We start from the raw sequence: 10455 nt of genomic DNA on the forward strand, positions 1-10455 counted from the left end.
GCCCCCCCCTCCCTCAAATTTTCGCAAAAATTCGCTACTTCCCTTAGTTTCGGAGATATTTTTGAAAAACCCCAACGATAAACCATCCTTTCATAAAACACCCCTCTCTACAAAACCCTTCTCTTTACAAAACGCCCCTCTTTACAAGTCTCCCCCTCCGGATATCGCTACCCCCCTCTTTGCATAATTCCTCCTCAAAAATTTAAAAAATTCACTAGATTCTAGAAAATATTACTTTTAAAATTAAGTATATTTTGGTTTAACATTAATCCCAATTTTGATCATTAATTGTAAACGACTTTTTTCTAAAACTTTCAAAAAAAAGTTTCTAGATTTTAGAAAACTGAAGGTTAGAAACCACGGTTTCTAAAATTTAGAAACTTTCTTCTAAAGCTAACTTTTAGCTCCACTTTGTTTCTCTGTGCTTGCACCAGAAAAGTGGAAATAAATTTTAAAAGATTTTGCAATCTAGCAATTTTTTGGATCGGATCAAATTTTTTCCCATGGGGCTCTCTCTGTTATCAAAATGAAAATCGACTTTTGGGGATAAGTATTTGGTACTCGAAATTAAGGGTCAGAAATGAAGGCTCAAAAACCAAAAGTCATAAATGAACGGTCAGAAGTGTCAGAATAAGGGTCCAAATAAAGGTCACGGAGGTTAAAATAAGGGTCAGAATAAGGATCATGAAAGGCATATGGGGGTCAGCCTGAGGGTCATAAGGGGGTTGACAAGCGGAGCGAACAGGGGGCATATAGCCTTCTAGTCAAGGAGTAATTGAATTGAAATATACCGTTTCCAGTGATTTTCTCATGCAATTGTTACTTTTGAACCACACGGAGAGAAATATTCAAGAAAAATTACGGAACGTGTTGTTAAAATCTCCCCCTCACGGTGACTCATGGCTAGCCGTGAGGCGTCGGACGGATGAGTAATTTTTACGGAACAGATCGTAGAATTTACGTGACGATTGACACTTTTTATTGAATTTTACTTCGCTCCCAGATTACGTTTCGAAACGTCATTTTTACGTCTTTTTTCTGGTAATTTTTATTGAATATTTCTCTCCGTGCATGAAAATACACGAAATTTCTGGTGAAATATCACTTTATGAAAATTCCCGCGAAGTATAACGCGAAGTATAGTTTCTTACAGTGTAAATGTCCTGATGTAGGATTATAGCTGATGACATTCGTCGAAGTGACAACCAGTGAAGACTCTTATCAAGACGATAATTAGCTCCTTTTCTCGATCTGTTTGGGTTTTCCGACTTCGCCATTGGATTCACCTTTTTCCGCCAATATTCCATCCATCTCTCTTCCGTTTTTCCCACTCTCACTATTCTCCGCACTATAACTCGACACCTCGTCATTGGTTTCTCCTCAACAATTGATTGTGCTGGGTAGATTATTCACTGTCGGACACAATTCAATACAGAAGCCCTTGTGTATACGCGTGCTTTTCGAACTGCATTCGTTTATTTACGAGGTGCGATTCTTTTGTTGCAGTGAAATTCAATGCAACTGGATAATGAATCTTTCACAAAAATGTCAGGCACTTTTTGGGAGAGTACAAATCAATGGCAAAGTTACGAAAAATTCAGTGTCCAAATAAACTACAGCAGCGAAATGAAAGAGTTCCGTATGAATGAGCAGAAAAAAAATGATGACATGGAATGCAATGCACCATTGAATGGTTTTCAACGAAATTCCCAGTATATGGAGAGAAAATTACAAGAAAAATTACTGTCGAGCATGATAAAATGGGTCCGCTTTGATAGAGCCAGAAAAATTCAACCGCCAACATCAGAAATTGTGCTGCAGAATACTGGAATTTCCACCAAAAGTAGTTGTAGCGCTCAGCCAACACTCCAGTATTGCACGTGAATTGTAAGTGTTGGGTCGTGTCTCGGGATTAGACAAAATTAGTTAAAAAGAAATCCTATTTAATTTAATAAAATGAAATAAACAATGAATTCCACATGATAGAAGGAAATAATGTGCAAAATAACCATTCGGAAGCATGTGGTTAATTTATTAGCAAAAATAACTATACTATATGCATCATAATAGCAATATCCCTCTTATTTTTATTTCTTACGAAAAATTTTCCTCTGACACTAGTGATACTAACTCATGTGGATCTTGAAAATTCAATAAAACCGAAAAACTCATAATTCACCCGATAGCGTTAATCCCTCATGTTTTATCCCCCGTATCGCATTAAAAAAACCCTCCCTACTCCATTTAAGCGACTCATATCAGCCAGCGGCACGAGAGTCACGATTTCCAACGTTTCACCGTAAACCTGGAGGTCTGACGCCGGTGCATTCGCTAATTACGACGTCACTGCGGCGTTAAGTGGTTGGATATATACGTCCTCCCTCATAACGTACCGGAGGCCGGGTTTTGGAGGCCTCCAAGGCTGATTAAAAGCACAGTCGGGATAATTGAATATTAAGAAACTCGGCAGACTGGGCAAAAGCTTTTCCTCCTCCACTTACACCCGAGGCACCTTCCATGAAACGAAAAATGAAGGGGCGCAGTTAAAAATTCACTGACGAGAGGTTAATTTTAATTGAAGGCAAACAATTTTGGGAAAACAAAAGGTGAACTTTTTTCCTCCTATTTATTCGTGAAGTTTGAACTCTTGACTTTAGTTACCCAATATTGGCGATTCGATATTGGATTGAACAGGAAAAGTTTGGACTGTGAATTTACGGGAGGCAGAGTGTGCTGATAATTTTAAGCGGAAGTAACCCGGTGTGGCCCCGAGGCTCCTTTAAGATAATTTACCCAGAGTAACTCTCTCCAGGCCGCTTAGTTCCTTCCGTCTGGTACTTTGGGGGTCGTGGGTACTCTCCTAAGTACCAAGTGCTCTTCTGTGGTATACTGAGTATCCAAAAAGTTTTGTCTTCATTTTGGGGTGGGTTATTAACAGTGGGTAAATGTTAAAGTATTTGGGGGGTTGAGGCAACAACTGTCATTTTCAGAAGTTTCTTTTTCTGAAATCGCTGAAGTTTTTATTAAATGCTTGCCATTTACTCTTCAGTGACTTTTTCGCAACCGTATAATGTTTACGGGGGGGGGGGAATTTGTTGGACTGGCTTGACGTTAATGTTGTGTTTTTGAGAATGAGTGGAAAGGATACATCGCGATGATAGGAAAAAGAGAAAATAATTTATATGATTTCGGTCACTAGAATCTGTACCTCGTAATTATTCATTCTCAGGTGTTTTGAGGATGATTTGAACTTTCTTAGCATCATATTTCATCGTTTCCGCACACTGAGAAACAAAACTACTTGTGCCAAGGAATTCTTTTCTTGGGGAAAGAATTCATTATTTTGGGACACGAAAAAAATTATTTAGTGAATTTCACCAACTATTTAATTGAAATTCAGAAAAGATTTTAAAGCCAGCATTAAAGCCGACAAATACCCCCGAATCTTTGAAATGCATCGGATACGCCATCCCACAAGCTTCCCTGCAAAAAAACGGTGTCAAATTTGCAGGAAATGCCTCGCGCTGCGAGCTCTTTTTTTACCTACCAAATCTGACACTCTCGTTTTTTTTTTTTGCAACGAAGCTATCGAGAAATACCCGATTCTTTTGAAGCGCTTGGAGCATTACTACTGAATATTCAATTAAATGGGAAACCCAAGTGTTTGAGAAATGCCCGTCTCGTTTCTACTTGATACTTTTTTAATTCACTTGAATTTTCAGCTAAACTCTACATTTTATCAGCTTTTCCATTTGCTAATAACGACGAGCCTGTCCATATTTTTTTCGAAGTGTACAATGCCTTAGTGAATGCTCTAATATTTTTCATTGAAATCTATCAAAGCTTGCACGGAAAAAAATATAACCGAATGGGTTGTATTTTACACTGTTAAAAATTTTCGTCTGAATTTTCCCTGCCAGATTCCAGAAATTTTTATCGTGTTCAAGTTCCACTGATATTTCAGGAAATCTTGACATTGAACTATCAAATATTCCATTGATTTTTTGTCCAAATGATCTAGAAATCAATCAAATACTTGATTTTTCAGATCAATTATTCTGTGAAAATTCAGAAAAATCCGGGAAATTCAGGGAAAAATTGAAAATTCATGTCTTTTTGTTTCTGAATATTCATATTCCACTGAAAATTCAATCAAGTTGTGAAATTTCCACCTCCCTCCCAGTGAAAACTCACGAATGTTGGTGAATTCCACTTAAAACGTGAAATTTCACAACCATTTTTTCCCTAAATCCGATTCAATGTCACTCTCATGAGATTTACTATAATATCGTCCACGCAATTTCAAAAAAATTCCAACAGTTTATACTGAAATGAGGTATATTCATAATCCTCAATAGAGTATAAAATAGATCTGGATATTATATGCTCAAAGTAGGAATGATATACTTGAATGGGGTCTATTTTATCCTCGATTTAGTAATAATAAACCTGAATCAGGAATATTTTATCCTTGAATTGAAAATAATATATCTGAATCTGGAATATTTTTTATCCCGAATGGAGGATGGGTATTTCAATTCAGGGATGTATTCTTTCGTATCGGACCCGGTTGTACCAGGACCTGTTAAGTTTAAGATAAGGGTCGGACAATAAGTATCAGAAAATAAGGTTCAAAGAGTGAGAGTAAGAAAATAGTTTGAAAATAAGAGTTATAAGGAGGTTCAGGCGACGATGCCAATCCTAAAAATCGGTGTTGCGGTCTTTTAAAACTTTGACAACAATTTCTGAATTCCAGCGAAAAACTTTCAAAAATAAGACGAAATCGGCATTCATTTTAGATTCGTTTTCTGAAAAAAAAACATGTAATCAAAAAGTAAAAACAACAAATATAAAATATACCTGATTTACACAGAGAGAATGAAAAATTAAAAATTACAGTGTGAACATAGTAATCAAGGATCATATCGAAACAACTTTAAAATTTCATTTATCTTAGCCGAATTTTTACTATGTTCAACAGTAAATTTTGAGTGTGGTAAGTATGGTCCTCAATTACTATGTTCACACAGTCAAAAATGATATTATATGTTGTCCGTATATGTATATTGCATACATGAGTCAGGAATAATACAGCCGATTCTGGTACAAAATATACCCCATTCTGGTATTTTTTTCCGTGTGTTTACTTGAATTATTAAAATATCAATTAATACCAATTACATTCTGGTAGAATAGTTTGTCCCTCGTCAAACACACGATATAGCCAGAAGGAGAAACTGGTAATCCCTTACGAGAGACTAAACGGATCTTTACGATGTCAGAATAGACTCCCAACTGTGACTGAATGAGGGTGAAGGGAGAGAGGTTGGGGTTTCGATCGGGGTTAGGAGCCAAGGTAAATACATTAAGGATACAACATCCTGTGGGAGAAGACGCTGTCTGGGGACGAGATTCGATGCTTTATCCCAGCAGACGTCGTTGACCAAGGGGGGACCTAAATTCAGGGGTTTCAGTCTCCACTTTCCACTCGTGTTTGTCTCATCTTGAAATTTTTCAGGGCGTTTATTTCCACTTCGTTTGGTTATAAATTCCGCCGAAGGAGGAACAAAAGGGTATGATGTAATTTGAGGAAGGAACGGAAGAGTTTGACAAAGAAAAGTTATGATGAAATGCAAGACATTGGTCGCAGCAGAATTTATTGGGAGTAAAATGAAACTGTGAAGAAGTATTCCCACACGGAGGGAAAGGTTGTTTAAAAATTACCGTGAACATCGTCACAAATTTTACTATACGAATGCCCATCGTACACTGTTAAAAATTTGCGTTTGGATTTTCCGTGCCAAATTTCGGAAATTTTTATCGTGTTCAAGTTACACTGAAATTTCGGGAAATTGTGTTATTGAAAAATCAAATATTCCATTGATTTTCTGTTCAAATGATCTGCAAATCAAGAAAATACTTGATTTTTCAATTCAATTACTCTGTAAAAATTCAGAAAAATCAGGAAAATTCGGGGAAAAATTGAAAATTTATGTGATTTTGTTTCTGAATATTCATGTTCCACTGAAAATTCAATCAAGTTGTACAATTTCCATTTTACTCTTACTGAAAACTCATGAATTTCCGTGAATGCTACTTACAACTTAAAATTGCATAACCATTTTTTCCCTAAATTCGATTCAATGCCACTCTTATGAGATTTACTATAATAAAAGTGCCTTTTTGGAGAGGATATTTTATGATTCATTTGTTTAAAAAAAACACTCATATAGATGCAAAAGATATACTCCGGTAGAGCAAAACTTCCCACACAGGTAGGGTATTTTTTACAGAATAAAGTTTATTTAAATAGTATCAAATTAAGTTTTTTTTCAAATTAAATAAAAAATTGTGCTGGAAATTTTGTTTATCTTAAATAAATTTTTGTTTTTACTATTAACAAATCTTTATTTAAATCTAATAAATTTTTTTCTTTGAACTAAATAAATATTAATTTGACACGAATAATTGAACATCACTTTGAGATGGTAATAGACTATAAAAATATTGAACAAAAGACAGGCGATAAATATTAGGGGATCTACATTCATCACGTAAGACATTTAGGGGGGGGGGGGGAGAAATTTCTGTTCCATGATTTTACGATCAGGGAGACAATGGTGAAAGATGGTCGTATATACTGGAGTGAAAAGTGTAATAAAAAATTCGATCCAAATGATTGTAGAGAGCTCAAATCGTTCAAATTACACATTTCCTGGATTAGGATCGTATGACCTTTTTCTACTTAGTTGGTCTGAAACACCTAAACGATCAATACGACTTTTTTCCTCATAGCCCACGAATATGGCTGAAACACACTTTCGAAGTTTTCTCACAAAATACACGAAATAGTTATTTGTGTTNATTATTCACTTCACTAAAAATCTCTTGTGACTCCTCTTCGTCACTGTCGGGTATAATGAAATTCATTTCGCTCTTTTGTTTAACGGAATTTGTTACGATTTTCCTCGTGAATTTTGGGTTTTAGTGGCAAACTATAGTTCAGCCGCACGAGCTATAGTGTAAGAGGGACTCACTTCACGTCTAACTTAACAGGCCATGGCCCGTAAATCGTGAAATCGGGGCTAGGTTTTACTTACCGGCCCATGGCCTGGTAAATCCCACTTACGGGTTCTAAAACACACCACGAAAACGCCACTTAACGGGCATGAATGACAAAAATGTGATTTTCTTAGTATAAGACAACTATTTATTTGAAATAAATAAATTGTTTATTCGATATGAAATATAAATTATTTGAAATACATAAATTGTTTGTTTAATATAATTCAATCCTTTTTCTTGAAATAAGTAAAAAATGTCAAATAAAAATTTCTATTTGATTCAGAAGAACCATTTTTCTGGGTGTGGGCATGAATGGCAGTGAAATTTTACCGAACGCGTTCGGTCAAATATCGTTCTCTATTTGCATAAAAATTATACGCAATATTGAGCAATCATTCACGTTCACTGAGATAATTCCTAATGGAATCCCGGGTAAATTTTACAGTTTCGGCACAAATTCTATTGCTAATTCTATCATTTGTTCAGCTGTTTTAAACTATATGTTGTAACATAAATTATTTCATTGACATAAATCTTTTTGGACCTATCCCAAACACGTAGTACCCTTCTACATTCACCATTAATCTTGAGTTCCGGCGGCTTCAATCGTGTTCATACTTCTCGCGTCCCACTTTCATCGGACGCATCGCTGCTCAAGTTGTTTTTTCCTTTCTTTTTAACTTCTTTCCTTCCGTGAAGGGAAAAACAGTAAGAAAGAAAGTAAAAAAATAAACAGGAAAGAACTATTTGTCTTTACGACATTGAACCGGCACGTGAGTCGAGTGCTCAAGTAAAACCTGAAGAGAAGTTCCACACCCGGAGCGCCGTTTATCACGTTGGGATAGGAAAACGCGAGTTTACTCCACTTCAACCAATTAATTCCAGACTGCTTTTTATTTCACACGTATAATATTTTTTCTTTGTAAATTTTTTTCTCCCTAGAAATTTTATTCTTCTCACTCTTATCCGAAAAGTCAACTTTGCTAGAAGGAATTTCAAATCGAATCGGTTTTTATTAATTCATAATAGATGAGAATAAGATTGATTAAGTGTTAATTAGAGACATATTATGTCTAAAAAGTTTTCAAATCATGGAATAAGAATATCCTTGAATGTGGTATATAATATTGTTGCCTATTTGTTCTTCTCCTCTCTCTCAACTAAATTCATGTAACAATCGTCTCTTTTTTCGTCACTTTTATTTTTGTTCTTAGTCCGCGGACATGTCACTTCCTTTTGTATCTTTTATTCATTATTTTTTTCGCCCATTTTATTTAATACACTCATTTTTATTTAAACGGTGACTTATTTAACAATATTTTGGATTCCGGAATAATAATCCGGGGACTTCCTCGCATTGAAATATTGTACGTTGCGTCTATAAGAGATGTCAATGACGATCCGCAGTCCGAATTCAAGTGAATATGTTTTTAAAACCGTATTTTTCATATCGAGTCATACCTAGATGAGCCTGATTAGGGTTCAATTATGAGAATCATATTTCTCTAGAGGATGACTGTCCCACATGACCTTGATGAACTCCTGCAATTCATTTTTTTATTCAGTTTATTCATTTTTCCTAAAATTATTATTTTCCAGAGGGAAAAATTTTGATTAATTTTTTAATGTTGGTAAGTATTGAAGGAATTTAATCAAGGTCACAACTAACATGATCATCTTCTGGAGCAATATAATTGTCAAAATTGAAACCTAATGAGGATTGACTGGGAATAAGTCGGCAGGAGAAATACGGGAGTGAAAAAATCAATATTTCTCTGAAGTAATTGGATATTCGGTAAAAATATTTTTTTTCTCAGTTCAATATTTCGAAATATTATTCCAGAAATGACGATAAAATATCCCGGATTCCGGGATATTATTCCGGATTCCGGAATACAGATATTCCTGATTCCGGAATGGTATGTACCCGATTCCAGTTTATTTTTTTTCCATTCATCCCGTGCGTGCCTATCATCGGATAAATAATTTATATTCAGAAAGACTTCCTTAGACTCATCAATTTTTATAAATTCCAAAAACTTTTTCTTCTGTACGAATTATCATCATTATTTTTCAATTAAGCACTCATCATGAGATATCAGATGGTTATCATATAATTGATAATTAAAAATGCATATCACTTCCATCAAAGATATATTGACTGCTTATCATCATTCTCAAGACACGAGTAAATCAATCTAAGAATCGTGTTATCAAATCGCCTTCACTCTAAAACACTCCAACTATCATAAGGACTTCTTATCTGAAGATATCAATCATAATTCAATAAACAACAAATTAAATCTCCAATAGAATTTTGCTGAACAAAAACTTGCTAAAAAAGATTCTGAACGAGTCGACTTCCCGCAACTTCTGCAGTGAAAAGCCCTCCCTCGCAACAAGGAAACATTTATACCAGAAGCTTCTCTGGGACTTCTCTCTCGAAAACTATTTTTCTTAAATTGAAATAAAACAACATTTCCCCAACAGTTTAAGTAACTCCCGAGTCGCTTATCCCCTAGCAACTCTGGTGCCACGTGTGTACATCGTCTTCGAATTAGCTCAAAATTTTCACTCCCTCCATTCGATGCTAATTTCAACTCATTAGCATTCCAGTCCAAGATTTTCATCCCAAAGTTTCATGCGGATGTGTCTCGGTTGTTGGTATTAAGGCTGCACTCTGTTAAATGTATGCCCGTGCCTGGGAATATGTTTAAGGAGGTCTCGGTGCCTCCTCCTCGCCCCCTTGTCTTCTAACAGTTGGCAGTAGTGCCACCAGTCTCTGGTTCATACGCCAGACACGATTTTCTACTTAGCAGCCGTGAGTAAACGCGTTTTGAAGGCACCTAGATGATGGTGTACCATGTTCACCGATGAAATCTATCTATAGGATGGACCTCGTGGGACTCCTCTGGCGAGGAATAAAGAAAAAAACGACGGGGGAATGAACCTGTTAGTGAGGGTGGATAATATGCTTTCTTTAATGGCTTTCCGTTGCAGCAGTTTTGGGAAGGGGGAAGGAAATACTTTTTTCTCCTTGTCTAGAGGTGTGGGGTATAACCTTCGATCTTGGCACCCGCAGACGACAGGTCGAGTGCTCTGTGGAAGATCGATTGATGTTGAGGGGGTGGTACGTAACGAAATGTTTTTCCCCGAAGTTGGACATTTAGATGGATTTTGTTGTGATAGCTGTTAAGGTTAATTGAATGATTCGTTGAACCTTTTCATGAATATTCGATCATATGTAAGGGAAAACAAAAATGGATTAACAGGAAGTGGTGAGTTGTTGGAAGGATATTGATGGGGTTCAATATTTTTAGATTAAGATGGAGGAACTGAGGTGTAAGAACTGAATTTTTTTTCAGAAAGAATTGAGTTAGAAATTGCTAT

General features: G+C 35.9%; 1 protein-coding gene across 1 annotated transcript in view; it reads left to right on the top strand.

Moving 5' to 3' along the window:
* The window catches only part of LOC107037590 (tyrosine-protein kinase Drl), a 232699-nt gene that overhangs the window by 36020 nt on the left and 186224 nt on the right, over positions 1 to 10455 (top strand). The gene's annotated exons all lie outside the window — the stretch shown is intronic.

The sequence above is a fragment of the Diachasma alloeum genome, unplaced genomic scaffold (assembly GCF_001412515.2).
Source record: "Diachasma alloeum isolate Michigan unplaced genomic scaffold, Dall2.0 Dall_scaffold_00256, whole genome shotgun sequence".
Lineage (NCBI taxonomy): Eukaryota > Metazoa > Arthropoda > Insecta > Hymenoptera > Braconidae > Diachasma > Diachasma alloeum.